Source organism: Pseudonaja textilis, chromosome 1 (assembly GCF_049901715.1).
Source record: "Pseudonaja textilis isolate UNSWEBS1 chromosome 1, rPseTex1.2, whole genome shotgun sequence".
In the NCBI taxonomy this organism is placed as follows: domain Eukaryota; kingdom Metazoa; phylum Chordata; class Lepidosauria; order Squamata; family Elapidae; genus Pseudonaja; species Pseudonaja textilis.
In genome coordinates, this window is record NC_141990.1 from 11368625 (window position 1) to 11384736 (window position 16112).

Consider the following 16112-nt stretch of genomic DNA (forward strand, 5'->3'; position numbering starts at 1 on the left):
CTTACAGATGTACGACAGCAACTTTTAATAATTTTGTGTGAGTGTGTGTGCATGCACCACCATCAGACAAGGCTACCTCAAGGGAGTGGTTGCTATAGCAACTATGTACCTACCAGCTCCCATAGCTGTGCTAGCTGCATATCTAAACCATGTTTTGCACCTGGGTGGCTTTTACTTTTTTTTTGTTTTTTGGGGGTGTGGAGTGGAGAAGGGCCTAGTTCTTCTGGTACCTTCATGTCTTTCTTGTACCTTCAGCAAATCACAACCTGAACAATAGAGGTCACAGTGTCCCATCATTTCTAAGACAGACGTAGCAAAAGAAAACTGTATGCCCCTGTGTAGGGGATTTTTAAAAAGGGTGTAAGTCAATCAGATCTAAACCTTCGATGTGGATTTCACAAGTGATTAAAATGTGTGTCTGTCCATCAATAAATTTGGAAAAAAGAAGAAGAATGAATTTTAGGGGAAGATTTTTTGCATAGAGTGACGAGCAGTTCTCTATAGTTTCCTTTTATCTGTTTGTATATGTAAATTCCTAACTCTAACGTATTTCTTATAGGCAATGAAACATTAAATCATGTTTGCCCAATCTTTTGGCTTGCCTGGGTTGCATTCAGTGAAGAGGCATTGTCTTGGGCCGCATATAAATATATATAAAATAGTTAATGTATATAAATAACAAACTCCCTTCATTTTTTATTATTTTATATCATCTTGTGGGGCTGCATGATTCCACTCATTTGACCATTGGTAACAGTAGAAAATACCGTATATTACAACCCTTGTGTTTGAAGTGAAAATAAAGAATTGCCTACCAAAAAGAGCACCTGCAGTTTGAGGTGTCATAAGCACTTGTATTAAAAAAATAATGGTGTCCGTGTTATGTAAATACATGACACTGTTATCTGAGTTAGCTCTAGGAACACTGCTTATTGGATTGAAGTCTGATATTAGCAGAAGCATTTAGTTCACTTTACTGTCATTGCACCCCGTACAATGAAATCAAACACCATCTTCAGTGCACATCATGACCATGACCATGAAAATAAACACAAACACACATCCTTCACCCTTCACATATTGAACCGAAACCCCCCGACACTGCACCAATACTGCATTATACAGCAGAATTCAAAAGAACTACTGCCTTGGGATAGAAACTATTTTTCAGCCCATTTGTCCTTGTTTTTATTATCCTGTACCGTCTGCCAGATGGTAATAGTTCAAAATAAGGGTTCCCAGGATGAGATGGATCTTTGAGAATGTTTTGAACTTCCTTAAGGCAGCGGGAGCTATAAAGCTCTTCCAAAGAGGGGAGAGGGCAACCAGTGATGTTCTGGGCAATGACTTGAACGCTCTGGAGTGCTTTCCTATCTGCCACTGTGCAATTGGCAAACCATACCAAGGTGCAGTAAGTTAAGATGCTCTCTCTGGTGCAGCAGTAGGTCACCAGCAGTTTTTCATTCAGTTGTTGTTTTCTGAGACGTCTCAGGTAGTATCATCTCTGCTGGGCCCTTTTGACCAGTGCTGCAATGTGAGCACCCCAGGTCAGGTCCTCTTTTATGGTAACACTTAAAACTGGCCACTTGCTCCACTTGGTCTCCATTGATAAGCAAGGGCTGGATGTCTGATCTGTTCCTTCTATAGTCCACTATAAACTCCTTGGTCTTATTGGTGTTGAGGACCAAGTTATTGTCTCCACACCACAAAAGCAACCAGTCCACCTCATCTTGATAGGCAGACTCATCCCACCCAGAGATGAGTCCCACCACTGTTGTATCATCTGCAAATTTAGCAATAGTATTACTTTTTTTCCCAAAGTAAAAACTGCTAAAACTGATAAAATAATTTCAGTGCTTTAGATATCCCATTCCAATTTGTTTCATGCTTTAGTTTCTCCAAATTTACATGTTAGTTATATAATTCAACATCTGAATTGGTTGAACCAGCATCTTTCTCCAGGTTTACAGCCATATATATGTATTTTGAATTCCTCTCTGGAGAATCTGGGTGAAGAAAACAAACAAACACACAACGCTTCAGGAGTACTTCCTACCACAGTTCCTTCCATTAGACTGCTGTGCGCTTTGGAATTGGGAAATTTATTGAAAGGTTTTATTAAGTGGTGGTGGTGTGGGGGAGAGTGTCACATTATACCTGTAAACATTGTAGGAGAAATAGGGAGCCTGCGAAATACTGCTGATCTATGAATTACAGAGACAGCGATGGTGGAATTATGAGCTGCAGATAGGAAAGTCATAAATCTGAATAGCAGGCCCACTGGAAAATCTACCCGCATGTTAAAAAAAAAAAGCACAGTAGGAAGAAATGCTAAAATTTCCATTGCTAAGCAAGACTGTTGCTGAATTTTGCCCCATTTTATGACCTTTCTTCCACAGTTGTTAAGTGAATTGCCACAATTGTTAAGTTAGTAATACGGTCGTTAAGTGGCTTTGCTTGTCAGAAGATTGCAAAGGGTGGTTACATGACCCCGGGACATTGCAACCATCCACAAATACATGCCAGTTGTCTAGCATTCAAATTCTGAACACGACTGTAGGAACTTTGCACGGGTCGCCAGTATGAAAAGCAGTCAAAAGTCACTTTTTTCAATGCCATTGTAACTCTAAACGGTCACTACACAAATGGTTGTAAGTCGAGGACTACCTGTATTGTACAGCTACAACTCATGAAATCTTGCAAGTCTGAAAGTACAAATCTCCCGCCATCCCTTTACAGCCCCCCAAAATAGAGAGGTCCCTTCTGAATCTTTTGTCCTGCCCACTATGCAGCTGTAAGCTTGGGTCCCCCTTATCTGACCGCAGGCAGCCTCCGTCGGCCCACCTCACAAAGCCATATATACCACTCCTCTGAGTGACCTGGAGCCAGTCCTTTTCTTTCATTCCGACCCACCTCACAGGGTGGCTGTTTATGGCGAACAGCGGGAGAGCAAATATGAAACACAAGGAGGAAAGGAAATGGGTCCAGTATATAGAGAAACAAATATACAAAAACGTACCCAGTAGTGCCTGTATGCGCATGTGTGTCTTTGAGTCACTGACAACTGACAACTGTCTGGACCCTGCAGTTTTCTTGGACAAGATTTCTGAAGTTGTTTGCCTGCCTGCCTGCCTGTCCGTCCATCCGCATATCCATCTATAATTTACCTACCGACCTATCTACCCATCTGTCTCTGTGCCTGTCTATCTATTTACCTTGTATGTCTGTCTATCATCTGTCTGTCTATCTATCTATCTATCTATCTATCTATCTATCTATCTATCTATCTACCTACCTACCTACCTACCTAGTCTGTGTGTTTGTGTCTGTCTGTCTGTCTATCATCTATCTACCTACCTTGACTGTCTGTCGACATACCTACCTACCTTTTGTGTCTATCATCTATCTACCTACCTAGTCTGTGTGTCTATCATCCATCCATCCATCCATCCATCCATCCATCCATCCATCCATCCATCCATCCATCCATCCATCCACCCACCCACCTTGTCTGTATATCTGTCTATCATCTACCTAGTCTGTGTATCTATCTATCTATCTATCTATCTATCTATCTATCTATCTATCTATCTATCTATCTATCTATCTATCTATCCTTACCATGTCTGCCTGTCTGTCTAACTACTCACCTTGTATGTCTGCCTGCCTATCCATCAATATTTATTTGTATTTATTTATTAATAAACTCATTTTTGCTACCCATCTTTGCTTCCAAACGAATCTGTGCGGCTTACAGCACTGTCTGCTTTCCTGGGCTGTGAGGGAGGGCCTGGCTCAAAGTCACCCAGCTGCCCTTCCTTACAAGGAGCAAATCAAGCCAAGCAGCAAAGCAGCCCATTGAGATTCTCCTGATTTTTACCCCTTCAGAAAAACGCCTTCTGAATCTGATGCACATGCAGAATGCACGGCGAAACAGGTCCTGGGTATGTTTGTGCATTTTCTATGAGTTGCACGGAGATGGAGAAGCTCATGATGCAAGAGATGCCAAAGGCAACATTGCTCAGAGCCAGGGTTTCTACTTCCCTTCTCGTACAGGTATCAATTACCATTCAAAAATCCACCCTCTGGTGCAGAAGCCAGGGAAAAACAAAAGCTGAATTCAGCACCACGGATGAGACATACTTACACAGATTTGCATAACCGTCTTACAGCTGCATAAATTATACTAATCAGTGGGGATCCTGAAAAGAAGCCTTTCCTTTTCATAGACAAAAACTTCTGTCATTTCACTGGAGTATATTCATGAGGTCTAGCAACCTGCATCTTGTTTTGTAAAGCCAGCCCTTCTGTCTGGGCCTTACGCAGCAGAAGGTGCCGATGCAGAGAAATATAAAGAATGCAGCCCTGGTTCTGGCAAGCCAAAGCCAGTAATGACGTCTACAAGAGGTGCCGGAACCGTGTGTTCATCTGCTACGTGTGTGAAAACTCCACTTGTTTCCTAGGGAACAAAAGTGAGGGTTTCCATAGCAACCGGTTTGTACGACTGGCTCTTTCGGCGCTGCCAACAGCGGTGCCAATGGCAGAGGTTTCCTTTCTGAAATTCTCCTTCCACCAATGTAGAAATATGGGCAGGGAAGTGGAAATCTCTGCACAAGAGTCTTGTGTTTTTTAAAACATTGGGGTTTTTTTTTTAGAATAATCAACCAGTCGAAGGACTTGTCTCCAGAGGTTTTGGGGTGCTCCAACACTGGAGGTCTTTAAGAAGAGATTGGACAACCATTTGCACGAAATGGTATAGGGTTTCTTGCTTTAGCAGGGGGTTGTTCTAGAACACTGGTGCCAACCAGCTGGCCGGGGACCACTAGTGGTCCATGAGAAAATGTTGGTGGTCCACAGAGAAATGTCACCCCAAAAGCACCCCCCAAAGCAATTAATCCAGGCTGTGCCACCCATATGGCCTGCAGGAAGACAAAGCTTGCATCGCTTGCGTTGTGAACAATTGAGGTAGTGAGGGGAGGGGGGAAATGGCGGAGGTGAGGAACTTGCCCCACTCGGCCCACTCACCTGGCCTGGCCACCAGGCTGCTTCTTTCCGCTTCTTTCTTCTTCTGCTTTTGGCTACACACAAGGAAAGCAGCAAAAGTCTTTCTTTCTCTCCCCCAAACTCTGCCAGAAATGAGTCTTTGGGATCCTGCAAGGCCTCTTGCTCCAAGAGGCTGTGCCGGCGCGACAAGTCTCACAAACTTGAGACTCATTTCTGGCGGAGTTTGGGGGAGAGAAAAAAAGGCTTCTGCTGCTTTCCTTGCATCAAGCCAAAAGTCTCTCTCTCTCTCCCCGAGAACGGAGCTGGAGACGGTATCCTGTGATCCCAGATAAAGAATGATCAATCAGTAGGACAATGGGGTGGGGATTTTCCTGCAGACTTTTGGGGGGATTTTCCCAGGGTCTCTGGTCTGCGGGATTTTAAATTATGAGTTTGGTGGTTCCTGAGGTCCAAAAGGTTAGCGACCCCTGGTCTAGAAGACCTCCAAGGTTCCTTCCAACTCTGTTATTCTGTAGGTCAGGCCAGAAAATAGTCACTCCAAGAAATACTGGAACCGTGGACATCACAACATCTTGAAATCCTGGAAAGTTTCTGTCACACCCCTATCATGCCAAAGAGAATCAGGGCATGGTTATTTTTAAATTTATTTCTGATGCTTTTCTCTTTCTCAGGACTACATGGATGTTTGCCTAACGTTGTTTGCGCTTTTTCTACAAGGTGAACTCGAGATTCCTCCATGCAAGTTTAATTTTTCTAGCCTACATCACACGCCCAAAATATGTGAGTTTCTGCTTATGGATTTGGTCCAGTACGGAGTGATGAATCTTGCAATCCATGGAAGTTTGGGAAATTACAAGTAGGCCTCGACTTACGACTGCAACAGAGCCTGCCCAGCACTGAAAAAAAGTGAGTTATGGCTGTTTTTCACCGTTATGACCTTTGCAATGTCCCGGCGTCATGTGATTCCCTTTTGCGACCTTCCGACAAGGAAAGTCAATGGGGAAGCCGGGTTCACTTAACAACGGTGTTACTAATTTAATCACCGCAGTGATTCACTTAACAACTGTGGCAAGAAAAATTGTAAAATGGGGCAACAATTCATTTAACAGATTTCTCACTTAGCAACAGACGTTTTGGGCTCAATTGTGGTCATATGTCGAGGACTACCTGTATATGTGAATAGCAATAGCACTTAGGCTTATATACCGCTTCATAATGCTTTCAGCTTTGCTGGCTGGGGAATTCTGGGAGTTGAAGTCCTCCAGGCTTAAAGTTGCCAAGGTTGGACACCCCTGTTTTATAGCACTCAATAAGTTGTTTACAAAGTCAACATAATGCCCCCAACAATCTGGGTCCTAATTTTTCCGACCTCAGAAGGATGGAAAGTTGTGTCAACCTTGAGCCAGTTAGGATTGAACTGTGGACAGTGGACAGCTGTGGACAGTGTGTCAGCCTCCAATACTGTGTTCTAACTACTGCTCCATTGCCCACACCTCATGCCCACTCCATGTGAAGTGTTTTTCATTTCACTCATTCTCCCAGCTTCTTGGCACATGGACACGTTTGCGCAAAGGAGCAATCATAAGTGGGACTAAAAATGTACAGAGGAGCACTTCATTTGCCCTCCTGCACACTTGCTGAAAGGTTTTTCATAAACCTAGTGGCCCACTTGTAAATACATTTCAGTGAGGTCCATCTGCAAAATACTTTCACACCTGGTTCTACAGTTATTAGAGATACATTTCAAGAGCCTCTGATGCATGTCGCTGTTAGTCACAACCTGCTGTTTCAAAAACATGCCATATTTTTCAGGATGGGTGTCAGAATAGTGCTTTGGAGGTTGTGTTCCAGGTGGTAGGTTGGGCTGATAGAAAAAGTGGGATTTGAACTCAGGGCTTCGTTTGTTCACTCATCGACTGCCTCAAATCCTGATCTTATTTCTTTCTTTCAGCACTGGTGATCGCCGAGATGCCTTCTCACAGCCCCATCTACGACGGATGCCCATCATCTATTCAAGATACAGATATTCCTCAATTTGTGACCACAGCTGAGCCCAAAATTTCTGTTGAAGTAGGTCATAAGCACCTGGAAGGGGAGCATTGTAAGTGGAAGGCTATCAGTAAGTGAAAATTGCCAGCCATACTGAATGCAATTGGCCTGGATTTAGTAAAGGGTAGTAGAATGGATCAGGCCAGGTAAACAAACAGATGCAGATCCAGCCTGACACATGAAGTCTGACTGCCTGCTGATTTTGCAAAGAAAAGTTAGCAGCCCCAGTTTTACAGGACGCAATTTTGCCTTTTCAGGATGGATGACATTATAAAGCAAAATGAGATTAACCCAGATACCTCTGAACTTAAGGAAGAAGAAAGGAAGGGAAACGTGGTAGAGGAAAGACACCTCATACAGCTCAAGTTACCCGAAGAGAAAAACCCACCAGGCTGCAATGTTTTCTAAAAATCCTCTCTTGGACAAGGAGGACTAGAAGCTTAAAAAAACATTGTTTCAGACCCCCTATTGGAAAAACAATTTGCTTTTAAGGTTTTTTAAAATCTGGTCTCAATTGGAATATAGCTAGAAAGGACCTTGGAGATCTTCTAGTCCAACCCCCTGCTCAAGCATTTCAGACAAGTGCCTGTCTAGTCTCTTCTTGAAAATTTCCGGTAATGAAGCACCTACAACTTCTAAAGGAAAGCTTTTCCAGTGATTAACTGTCCTCACTGTTAAGAAATTTCTCATCAATTCCAGGTTGTTTGTTTCCTTGATTAATTTGCATCTGTTGTTTCCTGTCCTGCCCTTTGGTGCTTTGGAAAATAAGTTGATCTCCTCTTTATGGCAGCTTCTCAAATACTGGAAATACTGCTATCATGTCCCCCCTAATCCTAGTCTCTTGGAGCTTTGAGGGCTAGAAGTTTGATTTTTAAAAAAAAAATAAGCTGGGATTCTGATCAGAAAGAACGTAAAAGCCACATAGGCAAGCACTGAATGCAATGATATACAATCTGTTCTTTGGAAGAAGAGAGAAGGAGAAAGCATGACAGTTTCTTGGGCACAGCACAAGGGGGCATGCTTTAGAAGCAAAAATGTTTTAAAAACTTGCAAAACATCCTGTTGTATCTTGCTAGGAAGATCCGCACTACATCCCTGCAACTCATTCTTTCCATAGTCGGAATTCTAAAGGAAGAAGTGTAAAGGTCATTTACCGGAGCTTCTAGTTTGTCATGCTGCTTATCCCCGGATTGCTGGAAAATTATCCCAAACTAGAGATCTGAAGAATGTTAAGAGACCAGCGCTGTTGCAAAGAAAGTCTGAAAAGATCATTGGCGTTTCTTTCTTTTTTCTTTTCTTTTTAAACCTAAAAAGCAAACAATTTTTCCAGCATGGACCTGAAATATAGCAATTTTTCATCTACTGGTCCTCTTTGCCAAAGAGAAAATTTTGAAAAACAGGATACAAATGCCTTTCTATAGCTTATTCCTTTTTGTTATTTATTGAGCCAAAAGGGTTGTTGAATGCCTAGACACAGGTAGATATATAAACGACCCCATGTTTTGAAGTACCACACCAGCAATGGTCAACCTTGAATAGGATTCGTACCTCACACGGTGTCTGCTGGGATTCACTATATAAATGGGGAACAGCATCCTCCCATCAGTGTGATGTGGGGAGACAAACAACACAGACTCGTCCCCAACAGGCTTGTGTTCAATAGTGAAGGAACTCAGGGGAGAGAAAAACATCCCGCAGAAAGCACAGCTCCACAACACAGTCCTTTCAGCAGTCCCAAGAGGATGGATCCACACCCATTTGCATGACTCAGGTGACCCCTGAGGACACAGACAAACCTCCAAGTGGCCTCGATGACTCTCTAAAAAGAATGCAAATGACCAGCTGTCTGCAAGGAGTATAAATCCTTCCATTTCCCCACCATTCAGTCAGAGCTGAAGAAGCTTCTTGGATGAGAAGGGAAATGTCTTCAAAGAAAAAACAAGGAAGTCCAGTTGCCTCTTGAAAAAGCACCTTTGGGACTTGTGGGCCCCTCATCGAAGTATAGATCCTATTGTGACAGGCTGTAAGCTGAGGGCAGGTACCAGTGTCTGATTTTTTTAAAATAATGCTGTGGGCTTCAATGGTTAGCTGGCTATCTGAATTTGTTAACTGAACATTGCTTTCTGACTATATATATTTTTGGACATTCATATTTTTCCGAGTTTTTAACAGTAAATGGGTGAAATGCTAATATATATTGCAAGTTTTTAACTATTTGGACAACTATTTTTCTGAAATGATATAGGGGTTCTTGCTTCAGTAGGGGGTTCGGTTAGAAGACCCCCAAGGTCCCTTCCAACTCTGTTATAGCTTTTGTTAAGTCCATGTAGGATATGCCATGTGCTAAATAAATAAATGTATCGAGTAACAATTACTCCTGTTGTCTAACTGTCTAACAAAATGTCAATTAACTATGCGGCTAATTTAATTGAAAGGCACTCTACCATTATCATTCTTAAAATACATTAACAGGAACTAAAATAAAATAAAATGGATCCATCTTTCAAATTAAATAACCTAGAGCAAGATATAAATAACATTTCAAGCCTTAGGTATAGATTGCCAATATGCCAGTTCCTTTACAATGAAAACGAAACATTCCCAGAAAAAGATAGCAACTAAATAACAGTACTAGCTATATTTTAATTTGCTGTAATAAAATAATATTTATTTCTTTTCCCAGTTGATAGTATAAAAGCTATTACACACCCCAAAGTCTTCAGATTCCGATGGGTCAAAATTCCCAAAAAGCAATTCAAAGCTAGCAAAATGAGGACAAAAACGCCCAAACTCAGCAAGAATCTAGAAGGACATGTTCCCTGGTTCAGCATAAAGGTAGCCCTCAACTTGACTTACAACCATTCGAAGTCACAACAGCACTGAAAAAAAGTGACTTAGGATTAGTCCTTGCACTTATGACCACCACAGCATCCCCATGGTCATGTGATCAAAATTTAGGCACTATTTGTGCTGGTTGAGTGTCTTAAGATCATGTGATCCCCACTTGCAATTTTCCCAGCCTTGCGACAGCTTGCGACAAGCAAAGTCAGTGGGGAGAAGACAGATTTGCCTAATGACCGGGTGATTCACTTAACAACTGCAGTAATTTGATTAACAACCATGCCAAAAATCACGTGCAACTCACTTAACAACTGCCTAGCAATGGAAAATTCTGATCACAAGGATTACTTGTGTTTGCAATATTTGAGCAACGAACTACTGTTTGTGACCCAGCAGATTCATGCGTTGCACCACCAGACTGTGGGGCAGCTTCTGTGAAGAGGGAGGAATTACAAGTAGGCCTCAACTTATGACCGCAATTCAGCCTAAAAATTATGTTGCTAAATGAGGAAAGGAGGAGGGAGGGAGGGAGGGAGGGAGGAAGGAAGGAAGGAAGGAAGGAAGGGTCTTTGAAAAGTTTAGGAGCTCCTCTCCAGGAGCAAAATACAGATAGTCCTCGACTTATGTTTTGCCTCACTTCGCAACTTTTCTTCTCACATTTGTTAACAGAATAACTGCAGTTGTTAAATTACTAACAGAGTTGTTAAGGGAATTTGATTTCCCCACTGACTTTGCTCATCAGAAAGTCGCAAAAGGGGATTCCCATGACCTCAACACACTGCAGCCGTCATAAATGTGGGTCGGTTGCCAAGCATCCAAATATAAATCAAGTGACCATGGGGATGCTGCAATGGTCGTTGAGTGTGAAACAATGGTCGTAAGTTACTTTTTTTCAGTGCCGTTGTAACTTCGGCCACTAAGTGAACTGTTGTAAGTCAAGGACTACCTGTGCCAAACCAAAATTTTAAGCAAACCCTGCCCTATAATTCTCCAAGATGCTTGGGTTTTACTTTAAACATTGGCTTAAACAAGTTCTGCTTGCTAGAAGAATTACAAAATCCCAGACGTGGTTCGATGCAACAGCATTTTGTTCACGTTGGCAGGTTTTCTAGTAGTTTTAGCCACTGGCATTACGAGGAGGAGCTGCTAAAAAGGAACATCCAGGCACGTTTAAGCTGCCCAACAGCTGGAATTGACTTTTTTAATGTAGGTAAAAGCATAAAAACGATGCACAAAACAGCGCCAAGCAAAAACCAGACGTGAACGGAGTTGCCTCAACACGGCTAGAAATGAAATATAATGTGCACTAATCCTATTAATATCGCCTAATTGCCTTTAGAGATTATCAGAGTCTTTTTTGGGGGTGCAAAGACAGGCTTCACCCAAGTCAGATTGCTGTAATCTGCTTTCAGCATGAAACTTCTGCCCTTAAGCTGGGGGGGGGGGAAGGAACCATGTTCATAAGCACATACAGATAGTCCTCAACTCACCACAATTCATTTAGTGACTATTCAAAGTTACAACGGCCCTGACAAAAGTTACTTAGGACAAGTTTTTAACACAATCATTACAACATCCCCATGATCATCACATGATCAAAATTCAGACGCTTGGGAATTGGCTCCTATTTATGATGATGGTAGTCTCCCAGAGTCATATGATCCTCTTTTGCGACCATCCAATGAGCAAAATCAATGGGGAAGCCAGGTTCACTTAGCAACCGTGCTGCTAACTTAAGTGCAGTGATTTGCATTAACAACTGTGGCAAGAAAGATCATAAAATGGGGCAAAACTCACTTTACAATCCTCTCACTTAGTGTTGTGGTTAGCCAGCGGCAGGTGCAGATGGCTGAGGAGAGCAATGACTCTGATAAGGGGCCGGGACCATGAGGGAATGGACTGCTGCTGCCTTCAGGGATTGTGGGAGCTGGCAGCAGTGACGAGGAGGTTCCTGAGGAGCCTGTGCCAAGTGTGCATGAGCACAGGATGATTTGCAGAAGAGAACAGCTGGAGCAGCACAGGGAACTTGGGAGTAAGGATGCAACGTAATGGCCCCTCCCTCCAGGGAATATAAGCCTGGTTTCAAAAGGTTTTTGCCTTTACAGAAGGCAAAAATGCTCTAAGGATCCAGCATCGTGTGTAGAGACTCTGGCTTATCTGGAGAATTCTGTCAAGGCTTTTATGGTTGGACTAATTAGCTGCAAGCCATCTTTTATTTACAAAGAAGTTTATTTGTAGATTAAAGCTGTGAAGGTTTGAGTCGCTGCATTTGTTTGAGATTTTCTTGCTGGTAACCGGGTTGGGTCAGAACACTTAGCAATAGAAATTTTGGGCTCAATTGTGGTCGTAAGTCGAGGACTGCCTGTATACCAAACTTTTCTTCTTGGGTTTTAAGCCAGGACAAGCTGACTTCTGGAAGAGGGAAGAACACCACATATTCTGCTTTTTGAAGACTTTAAAACGAAGTCTGGAAATGACTTGAGAGCAGGGGAAGAAAAAAGTGAGTTTGAAACTAAGGCAGGAATATCCATGCAATTTTGCTCAAAAGGCAGACTTGATTAAAATGAACTTCTGGTGGGGGATAGTGCCTTGGCAGAAAAATAATAATAATAGCCGTGTTTTCTTAATACATTAAATCATTCCTTAAAATGCAAAGATTTATTTTGGAGGTCCTGTATTTTAAGGGATAAAAGCAAAAAGAACTGAATTCACACTGGCCATGGCAGATATGCACTCTTATAAGTGAGGCAAAATACCATGACCCAACTGTGACTATAGGGCCAAAAAACAAATTATCCAACGTAGAATGTCAGAGGGCCCCAATATGGCCTATATTGGAGGTTTTGCTGATGTCCTGTCTGTGATAAATGAAGTAAAAATAGTAGAATGCAGTATTCCAGGCTAATTCTGCTGACTGCTGACTGTCAGCTGTTCGATTCTCACCAGCTCAAGACTGTCTCAGCCTTCCATCCTTCAGAAGTTAGTAAAATGAGGAGCCAGATTGTTGGGGGGGCAATATGCCGACTCTGTAAACCACTTAGAGAGAGCTGTAAAAGCACCGCGAAGCAATATGTAAGTCTAAGTGCTATTGCTCTATATCTGTTATCTAGCCATACATTTACCATCTTTTTAAATTTTATTTTTTATCTTTTGCATTTTTACCTTTTGTGTTTTTATCGAAATGTGATGCAAACGTGCCATTCGATAAATAAATAAAGCGGGAAGCTTGGAAAACCAAAGCAATTATGTAACCTTAAAAAAAGGCTTTTTCTATTTTTTTTAAAAAAAGGCAAAATAAAAAAAAATGAAGAGGACAGAAAGAAACAGAATAGAAAGAGCAGCGAGTCCAAGCCAACCTCATTTACCGGCTTCTGAATTCTGCCTCTGACATGGGGAAGATTCCACCGCCTGGCATAGAAATAATAAAAAAAATTATTATAGCTTCTCCTAAAAGGGTCTCCTCAGTTTCTTGGGCATGAGCAGAGAAGCTCCACGATTTAAAAAGAGCCTATTTAGAAATTTAAAAAGGGGGAAATGGGACTTTTCGGGGGAACTGAATGGGCTTTTCGCTTAACTCTTGCCTTCCAGATTTCCAAGAAGGAGAGAGAGAATGGTGCGTTTCTGAGGGGAGGAAAAAGAAGGCGGGGGGGGGGGGCGGGAAACGGGATTCAAACAATTGGCAGGGCAAAAGCTTTGAGCCACAGAAGGTACTGCTGGCTGCAAAGCTTTTGCACGTTCTCCGCCCATGGAAGGGAGGGGCCCCTTCCCTCCTTCCAGGCCTCCCCAGTTCGTTCCAGCTTGCATTCCTGTCTGGGCAGGCAGCCCTGGTGACGTCAGACGCCCAGAGCCAGCCATGTGCTCTCTTCCCACGTGGTTGTGCTGGCGAGCACAGATGAGCGCGGAACACTCCGTCTGGGGGAGGGGGGGAGGGGAGGAGGCCAGAAGAGAGGAAGGCAGGACTCCAGGCCGACCTTCGCCCCCCCAAAACCCCGCCCCCTCCGCAACAGGGGTGGGAAGCGGGTTCTTGGACGGCGGCCGTACTCCTAGCTGTGTAGCTTACTAGTAGGGCCAGGCGCACAACACCCACAAAATACAGATATAGTCCTTGATTTACGACCGTAATTGGGCCCAAAATTTATGTTGCTCAGTCAGAAATGTGTTAAGGGAGCTTTACCTTTCTCGCCACAGTTTCTGAGTGAATCACTGCAGTTGATAAAGTTAGTAACCTGGTTGTTAAGCGAATCTGGCTTCCCCATGGACTTTTACTTGTTCGAAGGTTGCAAAAGGTGATCCCAGGACACCGCAATGGTCATAAGTATGAACCAGTGGCCAAGCGCTTGAATTTTGATTGCATGACCATGGGGATGCTTGCAAAAGTCACCCCTGTGGAAAAACGGTTGTGTGTCACTTTTTTCGGTGCCATTGTCACTTTGAACGGCCACTAAATGAATTTAAATCAAGGATTATCTGTATAAGTGTATGGGAATGCTGGCTGGGTTTGCTAGGACTGCCCAATCTTAATTATGAAACAAAGAGGAAAATATTTCGGAGGGGGAGGGGGAAGCACTCGACTCAAGGAAGGGAGTGTCTCCCAACTTTACCTTCTGGAATAAAATTGGGTCTGTTTTTCCTTTTACTTTAGTTTACTTTAGTTTATTGTCATTGCACCCCGTACAACGAAATCAAACACCATCTTCAGTGCACATCATGACCATGAAAATCAAACACACATCCTTCACCCTCCACATATTGAACTGGAAACCCCCGACACCACACCAACCCTGCACTATACAGCAGAATTCAAAAGAGCTACTGCCCTGGGATAGAAGCTGTTTTTCAGCCTATTTGTCCTTGTTTTTATTATCCTGTACCGGCTGCCAGATGGTAATAGTTTAAAAAAAAAAGGGGGCGGGGGTAAGGATTGTAAAGGTTTGCAGGTTGGAGAAGATACAGACAATCAATTTTTATTGGTGATGCTGTCAGATGAATGATAGCCAACTTCATCTCAAGAAGATTGGGTCAGGGAAGAAAAACATGCCTTGTGGGACACGCAGGTAGTCCTAGACTTATGACCATTCACTTGAAGATGGCTCAATATTAGGACGGTGCTGAAAAAAAGGGACTTAAAACCCATCCTCAAAGTTGTGACCCATTGCACCACCTCTGCAGTCACGGGGTTGTGATTCAGGCGCTTGGCAACCGGCTCATATTTACAACGGTAGCAGCATCCCGCGGTTGTGTGATCATTATCTGCTAGCTTCTCAGCCTGCCTCTGACAAGCAAAATTTGGACCAGACAATTTTTTTTAAAGAAAAAATCTTGGCTGCGTTTTCCAATACAGGTAAGTCCTTGACTGACAACCATTCATTTAGTGACCATTTGAAGTTACAACAACACTGGAAAAAAAGGGACTTGTGACTATTTTCACACTTATGGCCGTTGCAGCATCCCTAGGGTGACATGATCTACATTTGGACGCTTGACAACTGGTTCATATTATGACTGTTGCCGTATCCCGAGATAATGTGTTTTCTTTTTGTTGAACCTTTTGACAAGCAAAGTCAATGGAAAAGCCAGATTCACTTAACAACGGTGTTACTAATTTGACAACTGCAGTGATTCATTTAACAACTGCGGCAAGAAAGATCGTAAAATGGGGCAAAACTCACTTAACAACTGTCTTATATAACAACATAAATTTGAGGCTCAATTGTGGTCGTAATTTGAGTACTACCTGCAGTGGGCAGTCAAATACTTTCAAGTACCTTGCAAGCAGCTTTCTCAATCTTTTCTGCCAGTGTACAAACATGGACAGCAGCACAACTTTCAAAGCACTGCTAGGAACAACTCATATATTCACACATTACACAACACTGTTATGTTTTAACCATGCTTTATTGAACGAACCAGTTATAAGCTAGAATCTATGTTGCAGTTAAAAAGTCATCATGGCTTGTTTAGCCAATTCCTGGTTTGCTTCCCCTCTCTCTCCTTTCTCTTCTACTTTTGTGTTTTGTGGATTAGGAAGAAACCTGGGTAGAAAAATTATTTATGTTTAATTCACATTTTAAAATCTCCCTCAAAAAGGGACTCTAGGTAAACAGGGCACAGTAAAACATCAAAACATAAAACTGTATATCAAAATTAAAACGTTAAAAAGTTAACATTTTAGAATCAAAATAAGGGGGTGAGAATAAACCCTGTTAAAAAAAATGGTT

The 16112-nt window shown here is 42.5% G+C and overlaps 2 protein-coding genes across 2 annotated transcripts in view; both read right to left on the reverse strand.

Moving 5' to 3' along the window:
• The window catches only part of MNT (MAX network transcriptional repressor), a 72293-nt gene that overhangs the window by 12095 nt on the left and 44086 nt on the right, over positions 1-16112 (reverse strand). The window lies entirely within an intron of this gene.
• Positions 5372-16112, reverse strand: part of CCDC92B (coiled-coil domain containing 92B) — a 358816-nt gene continuing 348075 nt past the window's right edge. The window contains exon 5 of the transcript XR_015742093.1: positions 5372-6067. The gene's annotated coding sequence lies outside the window, so the exon portion shown is untranslated. The remainder of the gene's footprint in view (positions 6068-16112) is intronic.